Source organism: Temnothorax longispinosus, chromosome 4 (genome assembly GCF_030848805.1).
Source record: "Temnothorax longispinosus isolate EJ_2023e chromosome 4, Tlon_JGU_v1, whole genome shotgun sequence".
Lineage (NCBI taxonomy): Eukaryota > Metazoa > Arthropoda > Insecta > Hymenoptera > Formicidae > Temnothorax > Temnothorax longispinosus.
Window position 1 is genome coordinate 11,357,582 of NC_092361.1, and position 17,620 is coordinate 11,375,201.

General features: G+C 39.6%; 1 pseudogene; it reads right to left on the minus strand.

Moving 5' to 3' along the window:
* The window catches only part of LOC139812159 (uncharacterized), a 240,992-nt pseudogene extending 233,700 nt beyond the window's left edge, over positions 1-7,292 (minus strand).
* Between the last annotated feature and the right edge of the window lie 10,328 nt (positions 7,293-17,620).

The following is a 17,620-nucleotide window of genomic DNA, read 5'->3' on the forward strand; positions in this document are numbered from 1 at the left end:
CTTTACTTTCTCTCATGTGGGGGAGAAAATGTTGTGTATTAAACTTAATTTTATATGTACTAAGAACCCGCCATAAGAGTGGAAACCCCCTCCCACTCTCTTGCTTTGCAGTCAGTCCTCTGCCTGCCTTTGTCGTGCAGAATAAAGTATACAATTTGTGCGTACCTTGGTTACCCCGGCCCTCTGATTGGCTAATGACGCCTTAAGACTATACTTAAGACGATCTTGGATATAAGACCCGACTATGAATACCGGCCTTAAAGAATTATATATGAAATAGAAATATAGAAAAGACTGAAGAATATAATAAAATTAAAAAATTTCGGTAAACTTTTTTTTAACAGAAATCGGTAACCCCTTTATTATTAACAATTTTTATTAATTCTATTATATTTTTCAGTCTTTTCTACCCCTATTTCATATATAATTCGTTAAGATTTGGTTGATCAATTCTGGAGTTATAGAAATTTCTGTAAATTTGGCACAGACATACATACATACATACATACACACATACCGACATTTTTTTTAATGCAATATTTCGACGTTTTAAAACGCTCTGAACATATTGACATTAAAAACTCAAAAAACAATCTTTTCTTTGGTTTCTTCTACCCCTATTTTATATATAATTCTTTTAAATTTGGTTGATTAGAGCCAACTTTATACGCAATCAAAGGTTCATATACGAATTTACGAAAACAAAGCTTCCTCTATGAGGAAGCAAAAGAGGAAGAAGAAAACAAAGAAGACGAGATAGAACAGTCAACAGAAGAACCAGGCATAACAGAAACACCACGAACAAAATCAAAACAAAAGAATAAAGGAATCCCACCATCAAGATTTGGGGAATTTGCTGGAATGATAACGACACATGAAGATGACGAGCCAAAGACGATTAAGGAAGCACTAGCAGGAAATAATAAGTGTGATTGGAAAAGGGCTCTTGACGAAGAATATGAATCATTAATTGCAAACAAGACGTGGGAGTTAGTAGAACCACCAGAGGACGCAAAAATTATAGGATGTAAGTGGGTATTCAAACTCAAGAAGGATGAAAAAAAATAATAATCCGTTATAAGGCGAGATTGGTTGCACTTGGATATAATCAAGAGTACGAAATAGATCATCATGAAGTCTTTGCACCAGTGATCAAGCAGACGACGCTAAGGACTCTATTAACTATAACAGGCAGAGATAAATTACAAGTGCGACACTATGATATAAAAAATGCATTCTTAAACGCAGATTTGACGGAAACAATAATATATATGCGACAACCTAAAGGATATGAAGTCAAAGGAAAAGAACACTACATGTTAAAGTTAAACAATTAAATTAGTCTATATGGCTTGAAACAGTCAGCAAACTTGTGGAACAAGAATATTTCGGATAAACTAGAGAAATTAGGGTATACACAAGGCGAAGCTGATCCATGCCTTTATATAAAGCGTAATAAAGGTATTATATGCTACGTGACGATTTACGTGGACGACATCATAATAGCATCTAACAGCACAAAAAAAATAATCAAGTTAGAAGAGGCACTATCAAATACATACACTAACAAAACTAGGAAAAATTAAAGAATACTCAGGATCCAGATAGAGAGAGACAAAGAAAGGGTCTACTCTTGCATCAAAAGAAGCACATATATAACATTCTAAAGACTTATGGACTAAAGGATGCAAAAGGATCTAAGATACCACTAAGAGTCGGATATGAGAGCTTAGAAGATAACAGATTGCTCCAGGATAACAAAAACTTTCAGAGTCTAATCGGAAGTTTATTATACATAGCTACATCGACACGACTGGATATAAAGGCTAGCGTTGCAATATTGAGCAAGAAGTTAAACAACCCGACAGAAACAGATTGGATAGAAGCCAAGAGGATTGCAAGATACCTGAAGTATACAGAAAATTATAAACTCAAATTGGGAAGTGATGAATCTAACGTTTTAGGATCGAGAGAAAAAATAATGCGTGTACCTTAGTTTGATAGGGGTAACCAAAGAGGCAGTTTATTGCAAAAGAACAGTGTAGCCAACATAACATAAATTGTGTTCCAACTTGAATATTTGAGCACATCTTAACACCCCCACTTGATCAAATGTTTATAACAAAAATATTTCACTTTGTAATGAACTCAAAATTAATACATGTAAGCAACGAACATAAAGAAATTACATTTCCGTTTAATTTTGTCTTAAGCCTATTTCTTTAACGAAATTATTTAACTTTGGTGTGTTCAGACTCTTAGTTAACGCATCTGCTAACATGTTATTAGTGTCTTTGTATGTAACGTTAATCTCGTTAGTTTCTATGCGTTCTCGGATAAAATGGTGTCTGGTGTCAATGTGTTTGGTCCTCGAATGATATCCAATTTGGCTTGTCAGGTCGACGGCCCCTTTGTTGTCGCAGAAGATGGTGGTAGGTCTTAATGTACTCTGTGGAATCAGTTCACCGCTCAGCGCTCGCATCCACAAAGCCTCTTGACATGTGGCCGCCAGTGCCATATATTCAGCCTCTGTGGAACTTAAGGCTACTGTGGGTTGCTTTCTGCTCTGTCAGGATACTGGACCACTCTGAAACATAAAAACATAGCCCGTGGTGGAACGACGGGTGTCGCTCTCGTTACTCCAGTCTGCATCCGAATATCCGGTCCAATCTTCTTGCTTATTGGGATGGTTTCTACTAAATTCCAGTTTCAGCTTGGACGTGCCTTTTAGATAGCGCAATATTCGTTTGACTGCTGTCCAATGCGCTTCTCCTGGGTTCTGCATGTACCTGCTGGCTGCATTGACCGCGTGGGATATGTCTGGCCTTGTAGCTTGACTGACATATAACAAGCTGCCAACAGCTTCTTTGTATGGCACTTTCTTCATCCTTTCGATTTGAGCAGGTTCGGTTGGAGACATTTCTTTTGTTAACTTCTGGTTCGGATCTGATGGTGTAGACACGGGGTTGCTTTCATCCATTTTGAATTTCTTTAACATCTTGGATATGTATGCTTCTTGGTCGAGCCAAATTTTTCCAGCTTTGCGGTTATATGTGATTCTCATACCTAATAAGCTTCTTGCTTTGCCTAGATCCTTCATTTTGAAATTCCGAGATAAGGCCTGTTTGAGTGCTTGTATATCTTCCATGTCGTTTTCTAGGATTAGTAGATCATCGACGTACACTGCGATGATTAGAATTTTGTTATTTCTGCGTCTATAATGGATACATGAATCAGCCTTTGATCTTTGTAGTTTCATATCTTGTAGCGCTTTATTTAATCTCTTATTCCATGCGCGGCCGCTTTGTTTCAAGCCGTATATAAATTTCTTGATTTTCCACACTTTATTCTCTTCGCCTGGTTTTATTAGTTCCTTTATTGGCTGTAGTTATCGTTATATTACTGCATTCGCGTTTTTCTTCAAACTTTGTATCATCGTTAGTAATATGTGTAGATGCACACGAATCTACATACCAGTCCGTGTGGCCTTTAGAATTAGTTGGCGAAAAATAAGTAATAAACGCTTTTTCTTTCTTCGAAGTGGTGTCTTGTTTATCGGTTTTATTATTCGGTGGATTTTGTTTGGCTTGCTTAGACCTGCACTGCGTTGCCACGTGACCGTACTTGTTGCATGTAAAATATCGGGGTCCTTTTCCTTTCTTCTTTGTATTGTCACGGCTTTTTGCACTCCCGGACCGCGCCGGGACGTGTGCCGGATCAAAAGGGGAAACGGAGAGAAAGGTGACAGGCCTCTCCGACGATTTCCTCGCACCTCCGACACTTCGCGAAACGATTTTGCTGTTGGGCGCCAGACGCGTGAATTCGCGTCCGCGAAATCGCGAAAGAAAACCGAGACGAGACGCGAGACGAAACGTGCGGATGTGCAAGGAATCGGCTAGCTCGACCTAAGGGCTGGGGCGGGGGTGATGAAGGGCGGCGCGATATCCGGCGGGGTGACACACATAATTAAGGCCACGAACTTGAGCGATTAACAAATCAAAAGTAACATTTATTCTTTCGTAATTCGCGGGTGAAATAATACATGCCAATTCGGCTTCAGTCAATCGAACAAATCAAATAATTAATCACGCGAGCGTCAAAAATAAAACAACAAAAATAATGATAGCGCGGACGTCAGAAATGAACGGAGTATCACGTTATCGTATAGTAAACGCGCAGAATGCGCTGCGATTAGATTAGAGAAATACAGTAGGACGAAACTTATAATTCATATGGAACATTGACAGTAAACGTGGAACAATCATGGAAATAGAAAGTATAGTCTCGCAGGAAAGATCGCGAGAGGACGGGACGTCACGCTCGGAGCGCGTGAACGCCACGTATAGAGTCGCACGAGAATTCTGTTGCCAATTATCCTAAGCCTAACACCAGTGGTAGTGTAAGCCGCGGCTCAACGTAATGAGGACCGTACGCAACGCAATAACGCGAGAAATATTCCGGCGCGATCGCCAGGAGACGCGAAATCTTATAACTAACGCGAAAATACGGACTTAATCTAACGCACGTAATAACTAGAGCCAACGCAAGTCATTCTGATCGAATTCGGCACATTGTCTCCCGTGACTTTCGAACGCGAAGAATGATACGCCGAGGTACTCGGCATAGCGCGAAATACTGGAACGAACGCGAGGAAAAATATGCGGAATTACCGCGAGCAATAATAATACGCAATCACGACGGCACTGAGCCGATCGCGAGAATGGAGTAAATCACGCGAATAACGTTCTCCCGCCCGCACGACTACTTCTTACACGCAATTACCGAAACACGCATCCGAACATAACTATCCTGACACGCATAACTTTCTAAGGCAATTAGCCCACCTAAACGGCACGTTGACGCGATTGATGTGCCGACGCGGACGACATTCCGACCTACGCAATATTTGGTAATTCGATACGCCGTGAACACCGTGTGCACGAGACGCAACCGCGAGCGCGGACATTACACGAAAACGGACTCGCATTACCGGATTTCGCCAACGAATCTATCGCGATCTCCAGAGGCTTGTTATCATGTCGTTATCGTGATTCCGCGGCCACGATACCATCCCGAGGCCCTTCGCTCTCACTGTCGATCGCCATTCGATACTCGGTCTCAAGGAACCGTACGTGTCGCGATATTACAAATGTAATCCCGGACGAGAGCGCGCACCGGAGGGCGGCGTCGTGGCGTTACATGTCGGTATTAAGTACTTGCGGGCAACCTCACCGATGCGATGCCTCCTCGTAGGGCTCCTCGCCGTCACCTCGTACCAAGTCGTCGCAGAACGAAACGAATACCCGACTCGGGGCGGCTATCGCGAATCTTAAGGAAACTTTTCGTGTTCGGCCTCGCCAACGGACGACCAGAGAGTGTCTCGCTAAATCCGCTCGATTGCGGAATCGATGTGGCACCCCCTTCCGTAGGGGCGCGCCAACCAATCGGGAGCGAGCTTGCAAGCTCGCGCGATATTTTAACGCAGGATCGTCGTAAGGTGGATCCTTCGGGGGCGCGCGACGGTCCCTCGGCGGCGTAGCGACTCCTTCAATTTGTTCCTGAACAGCGAACCCCTGTTTAAAATAATAGATACAATATGATCAGATTACATTATATTACATTCAATTTTAATGTAAATGAATAAAAACATTATTAATTTACATTGAAATTGAATGTAATATAATGTAATCTTATCATATTGTATCTATTATTTTAAACAGGGACTGGACTTCGTTCTAGCCGGTGTGCCTCCGGTTTGACCTCGGGGCGGTGATCAGTCACCCCGCGGGCCGGTATTTCGTGGAGACAGATTGCTGAGGCCGGGTTTTCCCCAGGCGCCTGGGGCCCCGTTATCGGCGGCCTTGTCCATCGCTGCCTCACGCGCCGCACGCCTGCCGCGTTGCTCTCGCCGTCCGGGATCCCAGTGGTTTCCGCTTTCGCCCTCGCCACCCCTTCTCGGTCCTTGGTCCTCCCAGACCCTTCCGCTAGGTGTATTCTCTCGAAGATTCGTCGTGGTGGGGTGAGGCGCCGCGCGTATTACGATTACATAAAAATAAAACAATAGTCAAAACGCGGAAATGATATAAATTTTTGGCCTCTGGAGATCTCGTCGTCGCCTCTCTGGCTCGTCCCTGGGCGCGAATTTCCGCGCCTTGTGACGGCGGCGGGGCGCTGTCACGAAGCGGCGGGCCGCAACGTCACAGTATAAAGGGCCATCTCGTTGTTACTCGTGCCAGGTGATTGGGTGTATTTGATATCTTGCAACTGCTTCGTTTTTACAAAATCTGTTGTAATTGCACTGCCTGAATTCTCGAGACCCATGATCATCGGTCTGTAATCGTCAGGCAGCCCTGCCAATAATAATGTGCCAATCCATTCATCTGGTACTTTAAAATTCAAATTATTTAGTGTAGCCGTTGTAAAGATACGACCAACATATTCTTCTACAGACTTACATTTATCTAGCTGAGTTGTAACGAGCGTGCGCAATAGACTTACTTTACGTGTCAAATCTGAGTCTTCGAAAGCAACTTGTAATTTGTCCCAAGTTTCTTTGGCAGTTGCAGTGTCTCTTACGTGAACATAATTTATTGGGTCTATGCATAGAATTATTTTTGACTTAGCTCTCGTATCCTTCCTTGCGTCCTCTTCGGTTCCTTCCACGCAGGCCCATAAATCCTCAAGTTCGAGAAAAGCTTTCATCGCGAATCTCCACGTTGAATAGTTTTCGCGACCACGGAGCTTCTCGATCGCCGGTAATCCGTGCAACGGAGCTGATGCTGGATTCGACATGCTTAGCACGAATTTACACAAGGATTGTACTTCGATGCGTACCGCCCGCACGTATCGCGTGTCGCTTTGAGGTTAGACTTTCCGCGCAGCACGATTATTTCTATCTTGTAGGGCGCTGGTAGATGAAAACGTTTTATCTTATCCCCTTTTAATACACGTTACTTTATAAAAGGATTCTTTGTGGAGCCTGGGCCCATAACCTAATGAATCTAACGTTTTAGGATCGAGAGAAAGAATAATGCGTGTATCTTAGTTTGATAGGGGTAACCAAAGAGGCAGTTTATTGCAAAAGAACAGTGTAGCCAACATAACATAAATTGTGTACCAACTTGAATATTTGAGCACATCTTAACAGGAAGTAACAGTCAAAAGGATAAAGGAACCTCTATGAAGTTGGCCGGACAACTTCAACGTATCGAACTTTCATTAATTGGAATCGATTGGTGGTCGTTTGGTGGTCTTTGGTAGTCTAGTCCGATCGTTTGGTGGTTAGTCGTTTTCCTGTAAAATAAAAATGAAATTTCCGGTGTGAAATTAGCCGGACAATTTTTATTTTTCAACCAATTTAACTTTTTTATAGCTCATTCGACGCGGAATCGTTTGGTGGTCACGAATATCACCAGTAAAACGTTTGGTGGTCAACCGTTTTCCCAGAAAATAAAAAAAACCGTATGCGCATAATGCCGTAGTCGGAACAATTGTATTTATCACCCAAATTGACTTTGATAGGGCTCAATCGACGCGGAATCGTTTGGTGGTCACGAATATCGTCATTAAAACGTTTGGTGGTCAATCGTTTTCCTAAGAAATAGAAAAAACCGTACTCTCACGCCATTGGTCGTATGACTCCGTGACGTTAGCTCGGTAATTTGATGGATAAACATTATTTATCAATCAAGTTGACTTTCATACGGCTCAATCGACGCGGAATCGTTTGGTGGTCACGAATATAATCAGTAAAACGTTTGGTGGTCAACCGTTTTCCCAGAAAAAAGGAAAAACCGTATGCTCACGCCATTGGTCGTATGACTCTGTGCTATTAGTCAGAAAAATTGTATTTGTCACCCAAATTGACTTTGATAGGGCTCAATCGACGCGGAATCGTTTGGTGGTCACGAATATTGTCATTAAAACGTTTGGTGGTCAATCGTTTTCCTAAGAAATAGATAAAACCGTACTCTCACGCCATTGGTCGTATGACTCCGTGACGTTAGCTCGGTAATTTGATGGATAAACATTATTTATCAATCAAATTGATTTTCATACGGCTCAATCGACGCGGAATCGTTTGGTGGTCACAAATATCGTCATTAAAACGTTTGGTGGTCAATCGTTTTCCTAAGAAATAGATAAAACCGTACTCTCTCACGCCATTGGTCGTATGACTTCGTGCCGTTAGCTCGGTAATTTGATGGATAAACATTATTTATCAATCAAATGACTTTCATACGGCTCAATCGACGCGGAATCGTTGGTGGTCACGAATATCGTCATTAAAACGTTTGGTGGTCAATGGTTTTCCTAAGAAATAGAAAAAACCGTACTCTCACTCATGTCCGGCATTATGCGCATACGGTTTTATCTATTTCTTAGGAAAACGATTGACCACCAAACGTTTTAATGACGATATTCGTGACCACCAAACGATTCCGCGTCGATTGAGCCGTATGAAAGTCAATTTGATTAATAAATAACGTTTATTCATCAAATTACCGAGCTAACGTCACGGAGTCATGCGACCAATGGCGTGAGAGTACGGTTTTTTCTATTTCTTAAGAAAACGATTGACCACCAAGCGTTTTAATGACAATATTCGTGACCACCAAACGATTCCGCGTCGATTGAGCCCTATCAAAGTCAATTTGGGTGACAAATACAATTTTTCTGACCAATAGCACAGAGTCATACGACCAATGGCGTGAGCATACGGTTTTTCCTTTTTTCTGGGAAAACGGTTGACCACCAAACGTTTTACTGATTATATTCGTGACCACCAAACGATTCCGCGTCGATTGAGCCGTATGAAAGTCAATTTGATTGATAAATAATGTTTATTCATCAAATTACCGAGCTAACGTCACGGAGTCATACGACCAATGGCGTGAGAGTACGGTTTTATCTATTTCTTAGGAAAACGATTGACCACCAAACGTTTTAATGACAATATTCGTGACCACCAAACGATTCCGCGTCGATTGAGCCCTATCAAAGTCAATTTGGGTGACAAATACAATTTTTCTGACTAATAGCACAGAGTCATACGACCAATATGGCGTGAGCATACGGTTTTTCCTTTTTTCTGGGAAAACGGTTGACCACCAAACGATTCCGCGTCGATTGAGCCGTGTATGAAAGTCAATTTGATTGATAAATAATGTTTATCCATCAAATTACCGAGCTAACGTCACGAAGTCATACGACCAATGGCGTGAGAGAGTACGGTTTTATTTATTTCTTAGGAAAACGATTGACCACCAAACGTTTTAATGACGATATTTGTGACCACCAAACGATTCCGCGTCGATTAAACCGTATAAAAATCAATTTGATTGATAAATAATGTTTATCCATCAAATTACCGAGCTAACGTCACGGAGTACCGTCATACGACCAATGGCGTGAGAGTACGGTTTTATCTATTTTTTAGGAAAACGATTGACCACCAAACGTTTTAATGACAATATTCGTGACCACCAAACGATTCCGCGTCGATTGAGCCCTATCAAAGTCAATTTGGGTGACAAATACAATTTTTCTGATTAATAGCACAGAGTCATACGACCAATGGCGTGAGCATACGGTTTTTCCTTTTTTCTGGGAAAACGGTTGACCACCAAACGTTTTACTGATTATATTCGTGACCACCAAACGATTCCGCGTCGATTGAGCCGTATGAAAGTCAATTTGATTGATAAATAATGTTTATTCATCAAATTACCGAGCTAACGTCACGGATGAGTCATGCGACCAATGGCGTGAGAGAGTACGGTTTTTTCTATTTCTTAGGAAAACGATTGACCACCAAAAGTTTTAATGACAATATTCGTGACCAACAAACGATTTCGCGTCGATTGAGCCCTATCAAAGTCAATTTGGGTGACAAATACAATTTTTCTGACTAATAGCACAGAGTCATACGACCAATGGCGTGAGCATACGGTTTTTCCTTTTTTTCTGGGAAAACGGTTGACCACCAAACGTTTTACTGATTATATTCGTGACCACCAAACGATTCCGCGTCGATTGAGCCGTATGAAAGTCAATTTGATTGATAAATAATGTTTATCCATCAAATTACCGAGCTAACGTTACGGAGTCATACGACCAATGGCGTGAGAGTACGGTTTTATCTATTTCTTAGGAAAACAATTGACCACCAAACGTTTTAATGACAATATTCGTGACCACCAAACGATTCCGCGTCGATTGAGCCCTGTCAAAGTCAATTTGGGTGACAAATACAATTTTTCTGACTAATAGCACCAGAGTCATACGACCAATGGCGTGAGCATACGGTTTTTCCTTTTTTCTGGGAAAACGGTTGACCACCAAACGTTTTACTGATTATATTCGTGACCACCAAACGATTCCGCGTCGATTGAGCCCTATCAAAGTCAATTTGGGTGACAAATACAATTTTTCTGACCAATAGCACAGAGTCATACGACCAATGGCGTGAGCATACGGTTTTTCCTTTTTTCTGGGAAAACGGTTGACCACCAAACGTTTTACTGATTATATTCGTGACCACCAAACGATTCCGCGTCGATTGAGCCGTATGAAAGTCAATTTGATTGATAAATAATGTTTATCCATCAAATTACCGAGCTAACGTCACGAATCCATACGACCAATGGCGTGAGAGTACGGTTTTATCTATTTCTTAGAAAAACGATTGACCACCAAACGTTTTAATGACGATATTCGTAACCACCAAACGATTCCGCGTCGATTGAGCCGTATGAAAGTCAATTTGATTGATAAATAATGTTTATCCATCAAATTACCGAGCTAACGTCACGGAGTCATACGACCAATGGCGTGAGAGTACGGTTTTATCTATTTCTTAGGAAAACGATTGACCACCAAACGTTTTAATGACGATATTCGTGACCACCAAACGATTCCGCGTCGATTGAGCCCTATCAAAGTCAATTTGGGTGACAAATACAATTTTTCTGACTAATAGCACAGAGTCATACGACCAATGGCGTGAGCATACGGTTTTTCCTTTTTTCTGGGAAAACGGTTGACCACCAAACGTTTTACTGATTATATTCGTGACCACCAAACGATTCCGCGTCGATTGAGCCGTATGAAAGTCAATTTGATTGATAAATAATGTTTATCCATCAAATTACCGAGCTAACGTCACGAAGTCATACGACCAATGGCGTGAGAGTACGGTTTTATCTATTTCTTAGGAAAACGATTGACCACCAAACGTTTTAATGACGATATTCGTGACCACCAAACGACTCCGCGTCGATTGAGCCGTATGAAAGTCAATTTGATTGATAAATAATGTTTATCCATCAAATTACCGAGCTAACGTCACGGAGTCATACGACCAATTGCGTGAGAGTACGGTTTTTTCTATTTCTTAGGAAAACCATTGACCACCAAACGTTTTAATGACGATATTCGTGACCACCAAACGATTCCGCGTCGATTGAGCCCTATCAAAGTCAATTTGGGTGATAAATACAATTGTTCCGACTACGGCATTATGCGCATACGGTTTTTTCTATTTTCTGGGAAAACGGTTGACCACCAAACGTTTTACTGGTGATATTCGTGACCACCAAACGATTCCGCGTCGAATGAGCTATAAAAAAGTTAAATTGGTTGAAAAATAAAAATTGTCCGGCTAATTTCACACCGGAAATTTCATTTTTATTTTACAGGAAAACGACTAACCACCAAACGATCGGACTAGACTACCAAAGACCACCAAACGACCACCAATCGATTCCAATTAATGAAAGTTCGATACGTTGAAGTTGTCCGGCCAACTTCATAGAGGTGATAAAGGACTCATTGGCTACGCAGACGCAAACTGGGCAGAGTCTAAGGCAGACAGAAAATAAAATAGAGAAAAGGAACTAGAAAAGAAAATAGAGGGAAATCTCAAAGATTTTGAGAAGAAATTATTGGGAAGCGAGCAAGCAAATAAAATTAAAACAATAGAAGCCAGACTCACAAGGGAACGGTTGGAAGTGTCTCTACCCGATTTGGATATGTTGTTGAGCATCAAAAAATATTAGACACGTATTTTTTTTGTGGCGTATCTCGACGTTTAGGGGTTGAAACAACCCCTCAAAAATAACGGATTTTACAATTTTTAGCGAATATCTTCGAAAATATAAGGCGTATGAAAAAGAGTTTTATATAAAAAGTTTATGGTTTTTTGTGCTTTTTACAATAGTGTAATCACATTTTTCAAATATGCCAAATTTTTTAATTTAACTTCACACCTACCTATTATTTTTGTCGAGATACGCCGCTAAAAAAATACGTGTTTAATATTTTTTTATGCTCAACAACATATCCAAAGCGCATCTAAATCGGGTAGGGACACTTCCAACCGTTCCGAACGGTTCCGAACGGTTGGAAGTGTCCCTACCCGATTTAGATGCGCTTTGGATATGTTGTTGAGCATCAAAAAATATTAAACACGTATTTTTTTTGCGGCGTATCTCGACGTTTAGGGGTTGAAACAACCCCTCGAAAATAACGGATTTTATAATTTTTAGCGAATATCTTCGAAAATATAAGGCGTATGAAAAAGAGTTTTATACAAAAGGTTTATGGTCTTTTGTGCTCTTTACAATAGCGTAATCACATTTTTTAAATGTCAAATTTTTTAATTTAAACTTACACCTACTTATTATTTTTGTCGAGATACGCCGCTAAAAAAAATACGTGTCTAATATTTTTTTATGCTCAACAACATATCCAAAGCGCATCCAAATCAGGTAGGGACACTTCCAACCGTTCCCTTGTCAGTAAGATCGAGGAAGGCAATCAAAAGAATATACCAGGAACAAGCGAAAATACAGACGAATTGAGGAAACAAGTAAAGGAAATGGAAATCATGATGGAGAAAAAGGACAGAGAAGAAAGAAAGAATAATATTATTATAAAAGGCCTGAATGTAGGAAAGGAAAGAAAAAGCTTGAAAAAGAAAGTAGAAGAATTTGTGAAAGAACGACTGGGAGTAGAGGCGAAGGTGGAAAGAGCAAGATTAGTAGGAGAAGGAAGAATAATACAGGCAAAAATAAAGGATCAAGAAAATAAAAGAAGAATAATGGAAACCAAAAGCCGACTGGAAAGAGAAGAAATCTACATTGAGAATGACAGAACGGTAAAGGAAAAGGAAATACAAAAGAAGATTGTGAAAATGGCAAAAGAACAGAGAGCGCAAGAAAAGGAAGTGGTAGTTAGATATTGGAAGTTAAAAATAGAAGATAAATGGTACAGATGGAACGAGGCCAAAGCAAGATTAGAATTGCAGACTTTTTTCCAATCAGAGGACGGCGGAAGAGGCGAAGAGGATGGCACAAGAATGGAGTAGAGAAGGACAAGAAGGCACATAATAAAAACAATAAATGCAAGGAAGGTAAGAGAAAAATAAGTATAAGTTCTGGAATGTGGCTGGAATATCAAAGAAAGATGGAGATTTCTGGGATTACGTGAAAAAGTTTGACATAGTCAACCTCACAGAGACCTGGATAGAAGAGAAAGGCTGGAAGAAGATAGAGCATCTACTGCCAACGGACTTTAACTGGGAAATACAATATGCAAAGAGAGATAAAAAGAAAGGCAGAGGATCTGGAGACATGATAACCGGAATAAGAAAAGCAATCAAAAAAGAAAGCGTACAAAAGGACGGCCAAGGGATAATCAGCTGTGATTTGCAAATCAGGAAGGAAAAATGGAAGATCATATCAATATACAACAGAGAGGGAAAAAAAACACTCTTAGAAGAGATAGAGGAATTTGTTGGGAAACCAAAAGTAATGCGCAGGAAAATAAAGTAATTAATACACGTGCTTATGATGAACAATATATGCGAAAGATTTTTATTGACACAACGGATAGCGCGTGTATTCACGTGACATGGCGGTATCGAACTGTCCGTCTTCACTTGTTGGCGTCTGAGCGCAGATCCTTTGCGCACATTACGCCGGCACTACTTTCTTCGCGATTACATTTCGCAAGTGCGAGATGTCGCCTCTAGTCGCACAAGGACGGCAATTATATCGACGCGCACGAATATTATTGTGTCTCCAACAGAATTAATAGAAAATGAAGGCCACAGGAAAACAATAATAGAAGATGATTTCAACGCCCAAACAGCCGAAAAAGGCGGGACTTTGTGGAATAGAGAAGAAGAGGATAGAACAAGGAAGTCGAAGGATAAAATTGAAAAGAGACAGGGAGTTGAACTTATAGAGACAGTAGAAAAAATGGGACTTGGATTACTGAATGGAAATAAAGAAAATGACGAGCAAGGAGAATGGACGTTTGCAAAAACACTAGGAAGCTCGGTAATAGATTATGCAATTTGCAATGCAGAAGCATGGGACGTATAGAAGAATTCAAAGTAGGAGAAAGGACCAAATCAGACCACATGCCGTTAGAATTAATACTACAGACAACCACAGAAGTAAAAATAGAACAAGAAACAGAAAAAGAGGAAGAGAAAGAGATAGAAGACTGGCCAGAAGAGGGAATAGTTTTTTACAAAAAAAACTTAGAGAAAAGGAAAGCAGAAAAAAAGGGAATTCAAGAGGAATGGGATGAGTTAGTCGAAGAAGTTAGAAAAGCAGTGTGTAAAAGAGTCATCCGGATTAAAAAGCCAAAGATAGGAGAGAAAAAGTGGTGGGACAAAGAATGCAGAGAAAGCAAAAAAAGACTGAACCGAGTGTTAAGGCAAATGAAGAGAGGAAAAATTGAAAGAAGGGGATATACAGAAGAGAGACAAAAACACAACCAGCTGTGCGGAAAGAAACAGAGAGAAGAAGGGGAAAGAGAGCAAAAAAAGATAATGGAAATAACCAATGAAACGGAAATTTGGAAGTACATAAAAAAAGGAGCGAAGAAGAAGAGAAAAGCCGGATAACAGCATGGGAGAAGAGCAATGGAAAAGACACTTTATGGAATTATTAGAAGGAAGATACAAGAGAGGAAAACAAAGCACCAAAAGAGTAGCAAGAAGAAGTATTAGAAAGAAGTATAGATGGTACTGATGATAGAAGTACTGATGGTATAACGGAGGAGGAGGTAGACAGAGTAATAGCAAGATTAAAGAAGAAAAAAGCAGCGGGAGAAGACGGTATAAAAAATGAAGTTTGGCTACATGCGAACAAGGAAACAAAGGGAAACTAAGAGAAATTTTACAAAAAATATGGCAAGGAGGAGAGGTACCAAGTGAATGGAAAGAAGGAAGAATATACCCAATACATAAAAAGGGTAGCAAAAAGGAAACAGGAAATTATCGAGGAATTTCACTTCTGGACACAGCATACAAAATATACGCGATAATTCTGAAAAGAAGATTAAGAGAGGAAGCAAACCGGCTTAAAATATTACCGGAAACACAAGCAGGATTCAGGAAAGGAAGAAGCTGCATAGATAACATATATGCATTGAAAACAGCAGCAGAGGTGTTAGAAAAAAAAAAGAGAAAGCTATACGTATTTTTTGCAGATATAAAGACGGCTTTCGACAAAGTAGATAGAGAGTTGCTATGGAAGAATATGAAAGAACAAGGAATTAGTGAAAGACTAATAAAAAGACTAAAAGATATATATGTAAGATGATTTCTACTATTGAGGATTTTCCAAGAAAAAAACCAATGTGTTGCTCTGTAACAATAAGAGATTTAAATTTTATTTACTATGTTTTAACAATTTATGTACAATATTTACAATCTTACCTGTAACAAGAGAAACAACAATTAAAGTTTCTTTCTCCGTTACACCTCTAATTACTCTTTATTCAAACAATCTTTCTATCTCAATGATTTTGCAAGATACGCGCACGTGCTTATCATTTTCTATCTCTTTCTCTATCTATCTCTTTTGGTCAGTGTTACCGACTTCGGCCTACTACCAACTACTGTAGCGCGGCGAGTTCAAATGAAGAAAGTACCTTTCTTTACATCTCTCCTCCTTGGGTTGAAAATTCGCAATAATAGCTGCTTCTTGAATTATATATCCTCTTTTAAATCTTCTTTGCTTGCTTCTTCTTTATTATTTGAGGTCGGTGTTAGTTTTTTAATGTGAAATAGGCCTGTTTCGGATTTTTTTCTTCCTGTGTTTATCTTGTAGATCGTATTTGATATTTTTTTTGTTATTTTGAAAGGTCCTATTATTAATTCGTCTAGTTTTTTCCTATTTAGTTTATTACCGTTCTCTATATATACTCTGTCTCCTATATTAAATTCTAGTTGTTTACGGTTTTTATCAAATAGTTTTTTATTGTAGTCATGTGATTTGATAGTACTTTCCAATGTTAATCTTTTATCCTTGGTCCAATCTTCTATAGCCGTTTTTCTTTTTACTTCATCAGGTGCCGTAGAAATGTTCGTGCCATCTAACAGATACTTTGGTGCAAAACCTGTTACTGAGTGTTCTGTCTCGTTATATTTTTCAATACATTATTTTGCCACTGTTGTCCAAGCTTTTTTCTCTTTCCTTTCATTTATTCTACATCTAATTTTGTTCACTATCGTCTGATTTAGTCTCTCGTTCAAACCATTGGAGGAAGGTGTATTTATTGCAGTAAAAACCAGTTCTATCTTATTTTCTTCTAGGAATTCTTTAAATTCCTTTGGTCTGTGAGGATCACTCCGATCTCATCTGTTTCCGTCACATTTTTCACTAATTTGATAAAATCATTAGCGCTCTGTGTCTTTGATGTTGAAATAAAAGCATATCTTGTAAAATGGTCTACTAGCAGATGTAAATATTTCTTCGTTGATCTAGATCCTCCGAAGCCGCCAATGGTGTCTATTGACATTATTTCAAACGGTTTCGTTGCTGGTCCCAAGTATGACATTAACCCGTATTTTCCTTGACCTCTCGATTTATTTTTCTTACATATCTCACAATTTTTGCATGCTTTTTTCATATTTCTTGTCAAGTTTTTCGCTGTGTAGACCGGGCTAATTTTCTTCTGCATTTGTCTAATGCCTATATGACACCATTCCTCGTGGACTTCTTTGACTTTGATGATTTTCCTACTGAAATCTTCTGACCAAACTATTTTTTCTTTTTTTCTTACTTTTTTATAGAATATTCCATCTTTTTTTATTATGTCTGGTCTCTCGTTTTTTATTGCCCGGTTTTCTCTTGATCTCTTTTTATATCATCTATCTTTATTAAATTTACTATTCTCAACAGTTCCTCTTTGTTCTCTTTTGTTTCCAACACTGGGTTTCTGCTCAGACAGTCTGTTTCCAAATTCGTTTCCCTGGTAAATATGTTATCTTGAAATCATATTGCGATAAATAATAGGTTAGATCACCCAGTTCTTCATCTGTTCTTGCTTTTATATTTAAATTTTCCAAAGGCTTATGGTCTGAGTATACTGTGAAGGATCTTCCTATAAGCCATTGTTGCAGTATTTTACCGCTTCTTTTATTGCCAAACACTCTAGATATATAGCTTTTTTTCTTTTTTGCATTTCATTAAGTTTTTTCGAAAAATATGCAACTGGCTTTTCTTTCTTATCTAGTTGCTCTTGTTTCAGCACTGCGCCAATACCTTCTAATGATGCATCTGTGTAAATTTTTATAGGCAGATCTTTATCAAATATC